The sequence below is a fragment of the Malus sylvestris genome, chromosome 14 (genome assembly GCF_916048215.2).
Source record: "Malus sylvestris chromosome 14, drMalSylv7.2, whole genome shotgun sequence".
Taxonomy (NCBI): Eukaryota; Viridiplantae; Streptophyta; class Magnoliopsida; order Rosales; family Rosaceae; genus Malus; species Malus sylvestris.
In genome coordinates, this window is record NC_062273.1 from 9,678,781 (window position 1) to 9,695,967 (window position 17,187).

Here is a 17,187-nt window from a genome sequence, read left to right on the forward strand (position 1 = left end):
ACCTTTCTGATGACGAATTCATGGTCTGTCGTCGTCGGGAATACCTCTCGTCGATCGGACTTCCTACAGCAGCGTGGGGTGCTGACGAAGATGCTGACCTTCGTCAATCCTGGGGGTCGTTCGTGCTTGCCCGTGATCTGCCTCTCTGCTGCGAATGTCATCAGGCGAGCTGGGAAGTGTACCATCCCAACTTCCTCGCTCGGCAACTTGGCTACCTCCAAGGTTGCCCAGTCCCCCTTCTCTCCTCACGGTCTGTCCTAAGCCGCGGACGCGAAACTGGTTCTTTAGAGAAAGAGTGCAGCGACGCCAAAAAAGAGATCCAGGAGCGGTGCTAGAAATTTCGCCTTCGACCGGCCACTCCAGAATCCCTTTGCACTGACACCTTCAGTGAATGGTGGGAAGAATATACCCAACGGTTCTTTGGTGTTCCGGTCGAAACCGTTCTGAACAAACTCTTTGGTGGTCAACCTAAGAAGGTTTCTGCCCCTCCAGCTCAGGGTAACGGTTTATCTCTACCTTTTTCCTTTAACTTTTTAAACTATGAATCGGCTTTGCTGACTCGCTCTTACTTCCACAGGTGGTCAGTCTTTGAAAAAGGTGGAAGTAGTCGCTGCGGCTGCGACCGAGAAAAAATCGGTCACCTCGAAGAGGACAAAGACCGCTGTGAAGGCCCCGCCGAGCAAACGATCTCGTCAAGAGGTTGAGCTGAGCATCGAACCTCCTCGGCCCGCCAAGTGAGTAAAAAAGCTGGCGAAGAAAGGGGAACGAGAGATTCACGTTATCTCCAGCCAAACCACGGGGGTGACGACTCCTAGTGTTTCCCCTTATCCTCCCATCGCCCAAGCCTTGGTTGAGAGACGGTCAATTCCGACTGAAGAAACAGTTCAAGAACGGCCTGTTTCTGAAGTTGGTAAACCTATCGTTGTTCCCTCGATCGAAGCTGCACCTGTCCTGGAAAAGGCAGTCCTTACGACCGAGAGAACTTCCCTTGCAAATCCAAAACCCTCGATCTTCGTTTTGGAAGAGAGTGAGGGGAGCGACGAGGTTCCACTGGCGAGTCACCCTCGTTACCGTCATCAACCTCCTCCTGTGTCCGAAGTGGTTGCCCAAGTCGGCCCTCCCACGGACGACTGTGGCAAACGACCTGCCGGAGAGTCAGCAGCGGCGACAGAAACGCCCGTTCCTCCACAAGACCAGGACCTCAACCCCGTGTCTGAAGCGGCTGTCCAAGTTGGCCCTTCTACGGTCGACCGTGGCAAACGACCTCTCGGGGAGCCAGAAGCGTCGACGGAAACGCCCGTATATCTGCAGGACCGGGATCTCAATATTCCTCCGCAGGAGGCCACTTCGACCTTTGTAAGTACCTCCTACCACCTTTCCTTGGTTATTTTTCTGCCATAAAACTCTAAACTAGGAAAATATTAAATGTCAGGTGCCTGCACACTCTTTTCATCAAAAATTCTATGCGCCGAAGGGTGTTATCTATATTTCTTGGCCACCTCAGTGGCCATCGAACGTAGATAACCTCCATCGGCCGGGTGAACTGAGAAGCAGTCTAAGACACTGGGCTCGGCCATTAAGTTCTTTAGGTTCGAGTAATGACCCTGAAGACATGGCCGAAGTTTCCTATCGGCAGGTTTAAAAGAAATAACACCTCATTGCTACCTTTTTTGTGATTTTCTTGGGTTTAACTTCACATTTGTGTGCAGGCTTCGTGGGAGGTTGAGTTTAACGCCCTTTTGTCCAGCACTACTGGAGTGGCTGGTCCTTCGGCCGCCACAACCAAAACCGATGACTCAACTGCTCTAGCTCGGTTGCAAGAGGTTTTATCTCTCTCGGCATCGCAAGTCCTTGAGCGCCAAGGTCTTGATTTGTTGGGTGCATGTCTAAACGATCTCGGAGCTGATGGTCAACTAAGCGACGAGGCTATCGTTCAGGCGTCATCCGCCTTGGAGCGGGTTCGGGAGACCTTTAGTGTCTTTGAGAATGCTTTGAGGGCTGAACAAGACCTGCAAGCTGCCATGGTCGTTCGAGACACTCTCCGTCCAAAGATTGATGCTTTAAAGGCAAAAAGAGAGGTCTTGGCCGACCTTGACCGTCAAATGGCCGAATTAGCGAAACGAAGATCGGCTATTGCTTCCGAGCTTGCTAAGGATTTCGAGTCGGGCGGCAAAGCTTGCTTAACCGAGTATGCGGCGAGCACAAAACGGGTCGAGCAGTTAAAAATGGACAAAATGAACCGACAGGTCGAGGTCATAATGGGCGAGGTGCGGTGGCTGGAGTTGAAGGCTCTTCTCGGCACCCTTCTTCCTTCTTTACCTTAAATGTACACTGATCGATTACCTCGATATGTGTTTGTTCATTGGCCTTAATGAAATTTTTTTTTTTATTCCTACATCTCCCATGTGACTGGATAGTACTTCTTTAAAAACTTCCCATTGATTGGCAATTTGTGAACTGAACCAGTCCGGTCTCTAAGATGATACGCGTCTTTGCCGAGAACCTTGTGCACGACGAAAAGACCTTCCCAAGTTGGCGACCATTTGCCGAACCTAGGGTCTTTAATTCCTATGGGCAACACTGTTTGCCAAACTAATTCTCCTTCGCCAAATGTTTTTTGTCGGACCTTTTGATTGTATGCTCGCTCGGCAATCTATTTTTGTGCCACCAACAAGTTATAAGCATCGAGTCGCGCTTCTTCCAAGTCTTCCAACTTCTGTCTTATGGACTGATTATATTCGATGCCAAACAAAATACTTTGTTCAATTATTCGTAAAGAATATATGCTTAGCTTGACTGGTAACACTGCGTCGTGTCCGTAGGTTAGTGCGTACGGGGTTGTCCTAGTCGCCGATCGGAGCGATGTTCAATATGCCCATAAAGCCTCGTTTAACTTTAAATGCCACATGTCAGGCCTTTCTTTTATTATTTTCTCGAGAATGCCGATCAATACTTTGTTACTTGCCTCGGCCTGCCCATTTCCTTGTGGGTAATACGGTGTAGACTGTTCAAGCTGAATTTTCAAACTTGCCATATATTCTCTAAGCCTCTCGGCTGTAAAGATTGTGCCATTATTAGTTATAATCATTTCTGGTACATCGAATCTAGTCACAATATGTTCTTCCACAAAGTCGCAAACTTCTTTAGACGTTAGCTCGGCATACGATTTAGCTTCGACCCACTTAGTGAAGTAATCGGTTGCTACAAGTATCCATGCGTGCTTGGCAGCCCCGGAGGATGGTGTGATTTTGCCGATTACGTCCATAGCCTATCCTCTAAACGGCCACGGTTTAGTGACCAAATGTAATGATTTGGCCGGGACTCGCTGTATAGGACCATGAATCTGACACTGTATGCACCCTCGTGCGAACTCGATACAATCCTTCAATATTCGTGGCAAAAAATAATCGTGTCATCGAAGTAACCACCGCATTTTTCGTCTGGACTGATGAGCTCCGCAAATCCCTTCATGGACTTCTGTGATTGCCTGAGCACTCTCCTAGGGGCCGAGGCATAGCAGTAATAGACCATCATCGCCCTTCCGGTATAACTCATTTTGGTACGTGACATAGTTTGTGGCGTGAACTCGTGTCTTGCGACTATGTTTTCCATTGGGATTGTCAAGGTACTGCATAATGGGCTTTCTCCAATCATCTGGCATTGCCTCGATGGCACAAACCTCTATAGGGTCTTATCGATCTAGCAACGAAGGTAAGGACATGACTCTGGTGCGTATCACGTCGTCGAGTCGGAGGATTTGCTGGTTAACCAAGGCTGGGTATAGCTGTCGTAACACTGGTATTTCTCGGCCTAGCTTGCCCCCCAGGAGTTATGCACCGGAGGCGATTTGAGCCAACTCGTCCGCGGCGGTATTATGGGTCCGGGAAATATGCTCGAAAGTAATACCGGTGAAGGATTCGGCTAAATAGCTGGCAACCATATGGTAAGGTGCCAGGGTACAACTCATGCAGCGGAAAGACCCATTAAGTTGGTTAATCACAAGTTCAGATTCGCCGAGGACGAGGGCACGGGTGGCCTGCAAGTCATGAAGGAGGCCAATGCCGATGATAAGGGCTTCGTATTCGGCCTGATTATTGGTGCAGTCGAAATCCAACTTGAGTGAAAAATACCAACGATCGTGGTTAGGATATTGAATGACAATGCCAACGCCGGCCAAGGATGAAGTACTTGAACCATCAAAATACATCATCCAGTAGTTGTCGCGTGTTTCAACCATGCCAATTTCGACATCGATGTCCCCAAAACCGTATGAGGAAGGGTGTTAAGCAAGGAAATCTGCCAATGCCTAGCCTTTGATAGCTTTCTAGGGGACGTATTGCAAGCTAAACTTGGACAACGCCATTGTCCATTTCCCAATTCAGCCTTTTACGATTGGCCGGGTAAGCATGTACCGAATGACGTCGGTCTGGGCAATGACTTGTGTGACCGACAGAAGCATGTAATGCCGAAGCTTGGAGGCGACGAAGAACACGGCGAGACAGAGCTTCTCAACGGCGAAATAATTGATTTCTGGTTGATTAAGATTTCGACTGAGGTAAAAAATAGCCTGCTCCCGCCCGGCATCGTTATCTTGGGCGAGGAGGCAGCCGATGGACTCTTCAGCCACCGAGATATATAGTTTGAGAGGTTTACCGCGTCGGGGTGGAACAAGGACAAGTGGTGTCGTGAGGGAGACTTTGATTTGTGTAAACGCTGCCTAATGCTCGTCGGTCCACTCAAATTTATCTGAGTCCTTCAGTTTCAAAAGCGTCGAGAACGCTTTCATTTTACCTGCCGAGTTAGCTATAAATCGGCAGAGAAAATTTATCTTACCGAGTAAGAACTGCAATTGTTTCTTCATCGTCGGGGGTGGAACACTGATGATTACACGTGCTTTATTTTCGTCCACTTCAATCCCACGGTGATGCACTAGGAAACCGAGAAAATTACCGGTCGACACACCGAATACACATTTGGCAGGATTCATTTTAAGATTGTGTTGACGCATACGGAGGAAAGCCTGTCGGAGATCATCCAGATGAGTCCGCCGGTGTTTGGATTTAATTACAACATTGTCGATATAGACTTTGACGGTGGTTCCAATTAAATCATGAAATATAGTGTTCATTGCCCGTTGGTATGTAGCGCCGGTGTTTTTTAGGCCGAATGGCATAACAATCCATTCGTAAGTGCCGAGTGCCCCCGGGCAGTGAAAAGCAGTTTTGTGCACATCAGCTTCGACAATGAAAATTTGGTTGTACCCGGCATGGCCATCCATAAAAGATAAGATGGCATGATTTGCCGCAGCGTCTATTAACAAATCCGAAATCAGCATGGTATACTCATCTTTGGGAGTTGCCAGATTCATATTTTTGAAGTCGATGCAAATGCGCAGTGCACCATTTTTCTTTAAAACAGGAACGATATTGGCCAACCATTCAACGTACCGAGCTGTCCAAATGAACCCGGCGTTCAAGAGCCGAACCAGTTCATCCTTGATACCGAGTTGTACTTCGGTCGAGAATCGGCAAGGTGGTTGACGGAAAGGTTTACATCCAGGCTTCATACGTAACTCATGTTCGACGAAAGTACGATCTAAGCCAGGCATTTCATGGTAGCTCCAAGCAAAACAATATTTGAACTCCTCAAGCAGGGCATGAAGTTCGTCTTTCATAGGTTGTGGAAGTAAAGCACTAATAAACAAAGGTCGTGGGTCATTGGCCGTCCCAACATTAATTTCTTCCAGGGGGTCCTTAACTTGGGGTCGATTGTCTTCAAGCTCGGTCGGAGCATCTTGAATTTTATCAAGAGATAAGACGGGACCATTATCTCCTTCAGCGAGGAACTCGACGAGGTTGACACCCGAATGTGGCTGCTTAGAGATAGTATACCAATGGGCCAACAGTCGTTCCATAGTATAAGAAACCACGGCCTGTCGTTGTTCCTGATCGGTGTCAAACATCAGGGTCGGGGAGAAAGTTAGCTAACCCGGGTCTCGCCGAATCCTGGTGGACAGTCTCGGCGCCAACCTTGATAGCTTTCTGAACAGAAATCCGAGTCGGCCGTCATACATCATTGAAGCCTTGTAGGGTGATGTAGCCGACGTGGTCATCATAATACCGTGCTTGGATCATATTAGCTTCGAAGGGTTGGCTATCGGTCTGGTGAACAGTGACTGATTTGCCGTCCCAAAAGACGAGCACTTGATACAATGATGAAGGAATACAGCTGGTTTGATGAATCCAGTCTCGATCGAGCAATGCATTATACTCAGTCTTGGAGTCGACAATGAAAAAAGCGGTCATGTGAGTACGGCCGGTAATATTTACTGCTAACGGAAGTACTCCTTTGGTTTGGGATTTATCGCCGACGAAACTACTCATCGTGATCCCGGACGGAATAAGTTCGTCATTAGAGCGACGTAAGGCCTTCATGATGTTTACAGGCATGATATTAACGGTGGCTCCACAGTCGACAAAAACTTTGGAGACTGGATACCCCTCGATATGGGTCGTCACATACAATGGCTTCAAATGATGAAGTTTGGCCGATGATGAACGAGGAAACAATTCGGCCAAACCTGCTTTCAGACTATCATCTTTTGTTGTTGACTCGACTTCAGCAATAGGTACAAAATCGATATGACCAGCTTCCTCAGCGACTACATCACCATCGAGGAAATTCGGTTGAGCTGTGCTTGACTGAAAATCAGCAGGCAAAACATGGACCATACTGATTTCCATGTTATCCAGACTGACGGGCCCATCGGGTTACGATCCTCTTCGCTAGCCTCGTCTCTTTCATGGTTGGTGACTACGACCTCCGCTGCCGTCAGAGTTGGACAAAGAGACTCGTCTGCTTCTTCGTCAATGGTTTGATCCCGCGGTGTTTCTTCGGCAACCTGTTGGTTCTGCGTAAGTGTCTCCGGTGAGGCTAAGATCGAAAGTGTGCTTAGGGCCAGGACCTGAACTTTCTCCTGGTAGTGTATCCGGGCATCCCTGGTGTCGAGATAGGCATCCAACCTTGCGACACGTGTTATTTCATCGGCCGTAAGGCCGAAGAGAGAAACAGTCGAAAATACTTCGAAGTGATATCGTAAATACTGGAGGTTCTCCATTGAGAAAGGCAGGTCGGCTGCATCGATATCAGTGTATGGGTCGACTTCAAAACCAAGGACACGTGTTTCTCGTATGTGCTGGAACCTCACTTTCAATCCTGGGTCTGAGGTCTTTTGAATGATTCGCTCGGCATCAGGGCAAGTGAGGACCAGATCGATTGTGTCTTGACATGCTTTCGGTAAACCGTACAGATCGTTGGCCAAATGTTTCTTATGAAACTCTCGCATATATTCCAAGGCCTCCCCGAGGAATGGAGGATGCAAATTCCGTCGAATTTTGATCAAAGGTTCTCGTGTGGCCTGCGGGGCTAATTTGCTTTCAGCTTCTTGCCTGAAATGCTCGAGGAGTGCCTTCATCTTTCCAAGCCGAAGAAGAAGTTTGATCCGTTTATCAGCCTCTTCGAACATGGTTTCGATATCTTGGTTGACCAGCCGTTTCCCTTGAACCAACTTTGTCATAATCGTCGGAGGTGGTCGTTCGTCGTCAGTGGCAATTGTGTCATTCGGCCGCCATTTAGGGACCGAAGTTCCTTGGGTTGCCCGTCGGCGGGCCATGCAATCTATTCTTTGGTGCCGGCGTTTCTGGGATTTGGATAGTGCGGTGTAGATGCCTTTCGAAGAGTGATATGTATACCAACGTTGGTCTCTAGGTTCGGGAGGTTTGAAAGTTTTTTGGCTCCGCGATGATTCTGAGCTGCTAGAGTTACGTATATAGTAGTCCTCATCATAGAACGGAGCATCAAAATTGAGGCGCCGTCTGACTGAAGGTGTCTCTTCCATCCTCACTTTAGGACCGAGCCTATAAAAAACCCCTTAATGTTGGCCTACGTTGGTCGCCTTTTGCTGGGTTGCGGCTGTAGGTTGTTCCATTATAGGCGGAGAAGACTTTTCCTCTGGCTCAATGTTGACCTTTGCTTTACATTTATTGCATAAAACTGCTTTCCCACTGTCTTCATCAGTGCTGTAATCCATCATAGGATTGACAATAACGGGTCCCGTTAAAGCTATAGGTGGTTCGTTTGAACGAAAATCGGCCATGAAACGTGGCTGAGAATTCTGATTCCAAAAGCGTTGCGTCGCAACAGCTTCGGCCTTCCCTTTCCCTTTGTCCTTAGGTAGGCACGCATTGACCATATTTATTGTTGCCGTGGGGAATGGGTCAGTATCAACGCTCATCTTCTTCTCCGGAAATCTCAATTTGCCATTATCAATCCAACTTTGGACGTTGTCTCGAAACATGACGCAATTATTTGTCGTATGTTTGTTTGAATTATGGTATTTGCAATATATCTTTCCTTTAAGCTCTTCGGCCTTGGGAATGTTATGTCCAGGCCGAAGTTTAATGATCTTTGCTGATAACAATTGATCAAAAATTGCATCGGCCTTTGTAATATCAAAAGTATAGACCTTTGACGTTTTCATTGTTTCTTCGTGGGCCGAGCGGGTTTTGGCCTCTTTAGAGTCAATTTGAGTCAGTGCCTTGCAAACATATGGCTTATCTATGATTATCTCGGCTGCCTAACACATTCACCTTCGACCGATGCATAACTGACAGTAGGATTTTTGTAAATCGTCCCTCTGGACGGAGCTTTTGAGATATTCTCTTCACGGAGCAGATAATCATACTACTCAACATGCTGGGCTAGTTCATACATATCCCGAAAATTTGCCCCCAAGAATTTCTTTTTGTATTCCACGTCAAGACCATTTAAAGCAAGCCTTACGAACTCGACTTCAGGGAGAGGTACTCGGCACCAATTCCTGGCTGATTTAAATCTGGTAAGATAATCCATTGGTGATTCGTCGGATGCTTGAGCCATCCTTGCTAACGAGGATACTGATACTTCCATTCCTGGCCGATAAAACTGCTCATGAACTTTCTCGACCAACTCCTCCCAGCTCTGGACAGAATTCGGTGGAAGGTTGATATACCAAGCAAATACTGAACCCGTCAGCGAAAAATTAAATAGTCGCAGCTTGTGAAAGTCGTTATTGACATCTCCGCATTGCGCGGTGAAACGAGCCACATGTTCCAATGAGGATAAGGATGATTCTCCGGCAAAAAGGCTAAAATTCGGGATTTTGAAACCTCTAGGGTATTCGAACTGTTCCACATAAGCCGGATACAGATGTATAAATTTAGGGAACTTCGGCCCTTTCTTTATGGCCGAATCGATCATCCGTTGGACCTCAGTCATATCGACGGGTGTTGCTTCCACTCTCTGGTCAGATCCGTCTAACCTACTGTTCGATCCTCCTCATCTCTCCAAGTTAATTGGTTTGAGCCGAGCAGGGATTGACTCGGCCGGTGCACTTGGTAAGAGATTATTTCTCGGTGGAAAATGCTGAGCAATATCAAAAGTCCTACCGTCGCTAACCTTACTAACCAGTATCTCGAGTAATTTGGTTTATGCCTCACTGGTATTGCGTATCACGTCATGAAGTTTATCGATTCCTCGACTAAACGTCAGCTCGACCGTCCGAGATTACTCGTCGAGCCGTTTTCGAAGAAACGACCTTGTTGGTGGATCAGATCCTTCGCCACCATCTTCGTCACAATCCTCGATTATCCCTTCATTGAGGACGCAGGTGTTCCTGTCGGGGATTTCGAGACTGCGAAACTGACCGCCGAGATTAACTTCCCTTTCTCGGCGAGTTGCGCTCGTTGACTGAAGTGTTACGGCGCTGATGGGATTCTGCGCCTGTGGCACACTGTGTCCTATGTTCTGAGCTGGTAAATCGGCTGTTGATTTTCCCATAGCTGTTTTCTTTTTTACCGATCGTGTTTCAATTAGCATGAACTTCGTAGTTTAGCACTGGGTCCCACTGGACGTGCCAAAATGTTGACCCTAAAAACTACCAATCCTACGTGGCGCGCAGGCCGAGTAATCTATGAGTTAACTACGTCCTTCGGTAAATGCGGGGCGTGCCAACTCGTTGGTCGAGCTCGGCCGAGAAGTAAATTGGTTGATGTTGCGTTGGGTGCGTGGCTGACTTCTGCGTCTTGTGATTACAGCCGAGAAAGGAACACGTCTCGGCCTCTTGGGCTTTCGAACCTGAAGACAAGGTTACTATTCTTACGAAGTTCACAAATCGCCGTCGTCGGATTCGGTCACAGTGATGTTATTCGTCAAAGTAAACTCTCGCCAAATCGACACCAAAGTGTAAGGGCACAAATACTCAAAGCGAATATAAGTCTTAATAGTGAACGTGGTTCGGTCGTCTGAATGCCGAACTCTAAATCCCACTTGGGAGTATCCAATCATAAAATAACTCGGCGTGCAATGCGCCGAGCTCAATAAACTGTAACACCTCACTTCGCCGAGAAGGCTAATGAAATGACCTCAATCAATAAGGATTCAGAAATCCTTCTCGACCGAGACTTGGATAAGTAACCAACCATCCTCGCCGCAGTGCTGTTGATGCCAACGGAAGATACTGCGAGACCGGCTGATTCTACGATGACAAAGCTATCTATGCCGACTTAAGATATCACCGGTTGTTTTCACAGTGCTGTTGATGCCAAAAGAAGATGTGTCAGCGAAAAGAGAAAATAAAAATCTCAAAGTTGTTGAGAGAGTTTACGCAAGGCAGTTGTGTGTTGAATTGGCGGGGCTTGAACTATGCACAGCCTCTTCTATTTATAGCAACGGATACCCTCAAAGTCGAGTTAAAACCCTATTTGGACTAGGACTTCTTCTCCTGATCAAACACTAACTCGACCAATCCTATTTTCACTATGATTGTGAACCTAGTCCTTTATTGAACTGAATTCACTTCCGGGTTATTGGTCCTGCCGAGACACCTTATTGCACCAGGACTCGACTTGGCCTGTGTCATGACTTAGCCGTCCTAGGTTTGGAGGCCCACATACTGAACGATCCACAGCACCCATGTCGCAAGGCCTTTCGGGCTGAGAATGATTCTACACTCGGCCCAAACTAATATTTTGGGCCCAAACAATATCCCAATTTTCTCTTGTACTCATATAATTCAAAGATATGTATTCAAATGTATATCTTTCCTTTATGTGTATGTGCATCGTCATGGTTATCTCTTTATTAATTTTAAATTGATCAGTCGTTGCCTTTCCTCTTCAAAAGAACTGATTTGTTTAAAGATTTTATTTCCTCTCTTGAGGAAAATGAACTTCTTGTGTCATTTTTTCATGCGAACTTTTACCTTTTGCACTAGCATGATCACTCCTTTTACATTCCTTTGATATATTATCATGTTGTTCTTCTAGGACATCATTCCGTGATAGGTCCGTGATGGAGTATTCATAGCCATTATATGTTTCAACCGGGTTATTCTATTCTACCTCTTAGAAAGAAAACAACTTAAATACAAAAACTTAATAGCATGGCGATACATTTATAAAACTTCGACCCCGAGCACATGCAATGGAACCGTAGACAGTCAAGTGAAACCCAATCCACGAAATAATTTTCTTTAATGTAATCTGAAGTGCGGTGAAAACGGAAAAGTCTTGTTTGTATACGAGCAATATATACTTATATTTATTATATCTAAATAAAATAGAATTAGAGTGGATCAATCTTGAAACAAGACATGTACCGCAGCAAACAAATGAAACTAGGCGGTTCGATCAAAATAAATTGTTGTTTTGACTAAACATGTATGGATTATTTTACAATTTATTCTAATTCAAATCGACTAGTACGATATATTTTCCACATTCATAGGAGTACGTCTATGTTTTTGCTTTACGAATATGATTTTTTATGGGCTTTTCTAATAGTATCAAGTGTTATTCCTATTTTGGTATTTCTAATTTCGGAGTTTTAGCCCCAATTAGCAAAGGACCAAAAAAACTTTCGAGTTATGAATCGGGAATAGAACCAAGGGGGGATGTCCTTGTACAATTAAATGCACTGATATTTGATATGTAACTCTTTGTAAGTGAATGTTCATCTGAACTTCGATGATATGAGAAGCAGAATGCCCTACATGCTTGCGAAGAAAACATTCCGTTTAGCAACCAACCCTCTTCCAATTGTTAAAACCTTGAAAAGCAAATGGAGAATGCTTAATACATTGTTATAAAAACAGGGAGCATGGAAACAATATGCTTTATCTTTTGCAATGAAATACTCAAGTCAATTTAAAAACAATGAATAAATAGTATCCAAAGTTCAACGGTGTAGTGGTATTTCTCTTCACTTTGAAGTGAGAGGTCTTTGATTCGATTCTCGTCAAATGCGAGTTTGAACTACATTCTTACTAGCTCATTGTGAGGCTAAGTCAACCCCCTCTCCTTAGTATAGATAATATTATTTGTTCAAATAAATAAATAAATAAAATAAAATATAAAAGTTGATCCAAAATACATAAATTGAGTAAATAACTATAAAAATCAAAATATTTTGAAAACTTTTTTATTGGGATAAGTTCGAAAACACATTGAAAAAATCAGGTTAGTTACATTAGCACCCATCCGAGGTTTATTGAGTTTTCACAAATCCCTTCATGTTTGAGACATTACACTAACATTCCCATAAGTTATAATTTACTTTTACATAACTCCTTAGGTCAAAATTCTGCTAATTAATACATTGACCACTTCACCTTTATAACTAATTACTTAAACAATAAAGAAAATCTTTATAATTATATAAAAAAAGAAAATATTTAAAAAATAAACTAAACTCTAAAAATAACAACCAACTCGGTGCCGCACCAAAGAAAACCCAGTCCTCATTCCCCCACAACGCAACCCTCCGTCTCTCTCATTCCCTCGACCCCCTCCCACATCGATCCCGACAGAGAGATAAAGAGAGATTCCATTAGGACAGAGATCAGGAGTAGATGGAAGAGGGAGCCAAATTTAGAGATGTTAAGAGTGTTAGATGTGAAAATTGGGAAGGGGGTTGGAATTTGGTTGTTGTTGGCTTAATTCGAGCAGATTGGTCGAACAAATGGGTGTAAATGAAGTTGAGCACAGCAGATCAAGAATCCATGACGCGAACGCGATGCCTAAAATGAATCGATCTGACCTGCAACGGCTGGTCATTTATTAACCGGATCGTCGACGTCATTTTTTTCACATTTTTAATTTGTTGTTGAAGTTGGAGTGGTGGTTCTGGGAAAACAGCCAAAGGAGGGTGGGCTGGGGTCGCAATGGCGTTGTCGTTTTGCTATTTTTAATGTTTTATTTATTTATTTTAATGTTTTTTCTATACAATCAAAAACATTTTATTGTTAAAGTAATTAGTCGTAAGGGTAAAGTTAGCAATTTATTAATAGAATTTTGACTTAAGGATTTATGTGAAAAGGAATTAAAGTCTGAAAGGGTGTTAATAAAATGTTTCAAACGTGACGGATTTTGCAAAAAATTGATAGTTTTTCGGTGATCAACGACAGAAATGGTTTCGAAATGAGGGCAGATGGAGAAAATAGAGTGTGCAAATTATTTCCCTTCAAATATAATACTGGATAGATACATTACTAACGTTTAGGGCTGCGGATCGGATCGGAAATTCATGCTTCTTATTCCAGTCTAAAAAGTTTCTAACATGCATGTCATTTCCAATTTCCGAAATTTCATAAACTCAAATTCGGCATTTTCGCAAACGGACTATTTCAGAATTTTAAAATTATGAGAGTTGTATGACTTCATCCATACCAACAAAAGTTATCTCCATGGCTCTGTCTACATATACAATCTTATAGTTTTTTGTATGTAATATATTCAAGGGAGTTGTACTCCTACCCGACACTATATTAAGTTCAGTGATCAATTCAAAGAGTAATATTGTTGCATCTTGGTGTAGGCTAATCACAATCTTTTAAGTACACATAAAACAATCGCACACAATGCATCACAAACTAGAACAAAACAGTTCATCTACCATGTCAATTCTATCACGGGCATATATAGCTCGTGGTAAAAACTATTCAATTATCACAACCAAGTTTAACTCGTGGTAAATAACATTAATCTACCACAGTCAAATTTTGACCTATTGTTAAAAACGAATAATCTACAACGGACATTTAAATCCGTAATAGAATATCATAATTACCACGGGATATGCTTGTAGTGGTTACTTTGAACTACCACATCATCTTTTGTGAATTCACCACACCTTTAGCCCGTGATGGATGTTTTTATCGTTCATAATTGAAAGCATTTGGAAGAGGCGGGAGATTAAAAATTTGGAGGGTTGTCAAAATTTTGGCTTGGCGCCCAAAATCTCAACTCCCTATTTTCTAAGAGAGTACGTTAGCTCTCCCTCCTTTTCATTTCTCTCTCAGCAGCTTCTCTGCCTTTCCTCTTCAGAAATTTCCAAACGCCTCCACCTATGCATACCCGAGCCCAATTCCACCTTTTCAGAATCAGAAACAAAACCATCTCTAATTGCAAACCCGGCGAGTTCCTCGCGAACTCGTCCTCCCTTCCGTCGACTGCGCACCCAAGTCCATGGCTTTTTCTGCAAGGTAAAAATCCCAAAGCTTGTTCCAATATGCTCATGTATGTGTTCTGTATATGAAAATCCATACGAGAATTTTCGGAAATTCGATCACAACGGTGGCTCCGACGGCTCTTATTTAATGATAGGTGTGGGGGATACAACTAAAGCCGATCAGATTTGGGTTGGGATCCATATGGGAAGCGATATAATGCAGGTCTTGATGCGGGTATGTCGACGGTGTTTATGCTTACAGAGTTGAGAAGGTGGAGCTGTATGGAGCTCGCAGCACCGCACCCAAGTCGTCAAGTTCGACTTTGTTCGATGATTACAGGAGGTCGATCAGTGTCCCATCTGGGAAAACCACGCCGGTGAGCTCGAACAAGATCGTCCGGGCAGTACCCAAGGCCGATACGCAAGAGGACGCGAAAGTGGGGTGTAGAAGTTTCGGGTCAAGCTGTTGGCTGAAAGTGGAGGGCAGAGCACTATGAATGTCCTTTGCTAGGTATGAACAAGGAGATACTGTGTTCTATATAAGTAAAATCTTAACTTTAATTAGAAGCATATAACTTGTTAGTTTCTATTGTGTTTACTGTGATTGGATTTTCACATTGTTTGGCCCTCTTATTTTGAAAATAGAACTATGAGCTTATTGTATAGTTGTGAATGACGATGAATGATGTATTGGATTACTTGTGTTGTAAGCCACTTGTTTATTGAGTTCTCAACGACATCTAGTAAAATAAGGATTACGGAGTCTTAACCTTTGCAATTAACCTCAAAGAAATCTAATAGGTTTCTCTACAAAGATATAGAATCATGACTCAATCAGTGTTAGGGTTTGATTTTTGTAGCTGTTAATAGGCCGGCTAATAAGGAACCCCAATGGTATATAAATACTAGGTTAAGTCCTTGCTTCCATACATTGAATTCCTCAGAATACTAAAACCTATTCATACAGTAGAGGGATATTTTGGAGTATTGGAAGGAGAAGACAACCTTGTGAACTCATTTTTTGTCATCGAGAAGAGCCATGTCTTTCGTATTCTACAAATAAGTTCAATATATTTAGTTCATCTCTATTTTATATTGATTTGTTCGTGATCTTAATGTCTTGTTGTTGTGATTTAGAATATATCTTACACTTACTGTTTGTTTATGTTGATATTATGATTGGATGGTTATGTCTTTATTAAATTATATGCTTTTATTGAAGATCTGAATGATGCATAATATGGTTCATGTTCATGTCCACATGACTGTTTAACCTTATCAGAAAGATTTTGAATGTTGATTATTTTTAGTGATGTATTGTTCCTACCCCTTGTTACTCAGCTTAAGGAAATGTGTGGAAGAATCAGGCCAACAGAATCGGTAAGGCCAAGCAAACGGTCTACAGAGAGAAAGAAAGGATTAACCGATTGAATGAACATTATAAAACCACGAAATGTGGAGAAAGATCATTGGGTAATATTACCTTGCCTTCCTTCCACTTTTGTTCGTTTCAATAGAATGATATAAACGTGGTAGTGCTCTATATGTCTCCATGTGCACCTTTCAATATAGGATATGACTGTTGCAGTTCTTTTGGTAAGTAATAAAATAATCTTGTTCTACTCTTTCTTATTTCGTTACTGCTATTTTTTAGGTCCCTGATGAGGCAATTACAATATGCACGCCATGTGGGTCAGATTTTGGGGTTTTATAGATCTCAGGGAGGCGGAATAGATCTCCAAAGAACTAAGAATGGTGTAAAACAGGTTCCCAATTCCAGTTACCAAGTTTCCAAATCATCTCCCCAGGTATGAAACTGATTTTGTTTAACTTGTCTTGATGTCTTCAACTAGAGAAATAGAATCAACAAATTCTGAGGCGAAAGTTCATCACATGGTGCTTGGTCCTGATTGCTAGAAAGTTTGGGTAACTATTGTCAGAGTGTGGAATATATCTTCGTACTGCCCTACAAGTGAATTTCGTGTCCTGGATGATGCTATATCTAGTACAATTGCTTGGCCATCAAAGTACGTCCGAGTTGGAGAGTAATTTTAGTTCGTACTTAGACTAGAAAATGGTACTTTGGCACTACATGGATAGTACTTTATGACTTCCATTGTTTATGTATTCATTTGGAAACTCAAGTATTTTTAAATTATCTTATAATATTATCAAGTATTTTTATGTAGTTATTATATTGTAGTAAATATGTAATTTTGTTGGTTATTATGTACTAAAATAAATAAATACAAATATATATATATATATATGTATTAATATATATTTGTTAAATAGTTTTATTTTTTTTTTAATTTTGGAAAATAACTTACTGAAAATATGACTTTAGTCCTTGAAACTTAAGTTTCTCCACATAAAACCCGACATAAGTTTTTTACTGGAATAAAACTCATTGACTAGATTTCACATCAGCAAATTCCTTAATTATATTTGACTTTACACATTTAAAAAATTTTGATGCCCAAAACACCCCTATTTGAATGTTTGATTTACACAATTAATTCCATACAAATTGTAAGGGAAAATTAATGATTTAAAAAAAATAAAAAAAATAATAAATTCATTGCATAATATATAATAACAATAAAATATTCCTAATAAATGTATTAATACATGCTTAGTTAA

At 42.8% G+C, this 17,187-nt stretch overlaps 1 long non-coding RNA gene across 1 annotated transcript; it reads left to right on the forward strand.

Moving 5' to 3' along the window:
• The first annotated feature begins 14,392 nt into the window (after positions 1–14,392).
• Positions 14,393–16,732, forward strand: LOC126599505 (uncharacterized). The gene is made up of 4 exons (XR_007615169.1): positions 14,393–14,578; positions 14,700–15,055; positions 15,886–16,017; positions 16,199–16,732. It is a non-coding gene; the product is annotated as an uncharacterized LOC126599505 (long non-coding RNA).
• Positions 16,733–17,187: the final 455 nt, after the last annotated feature.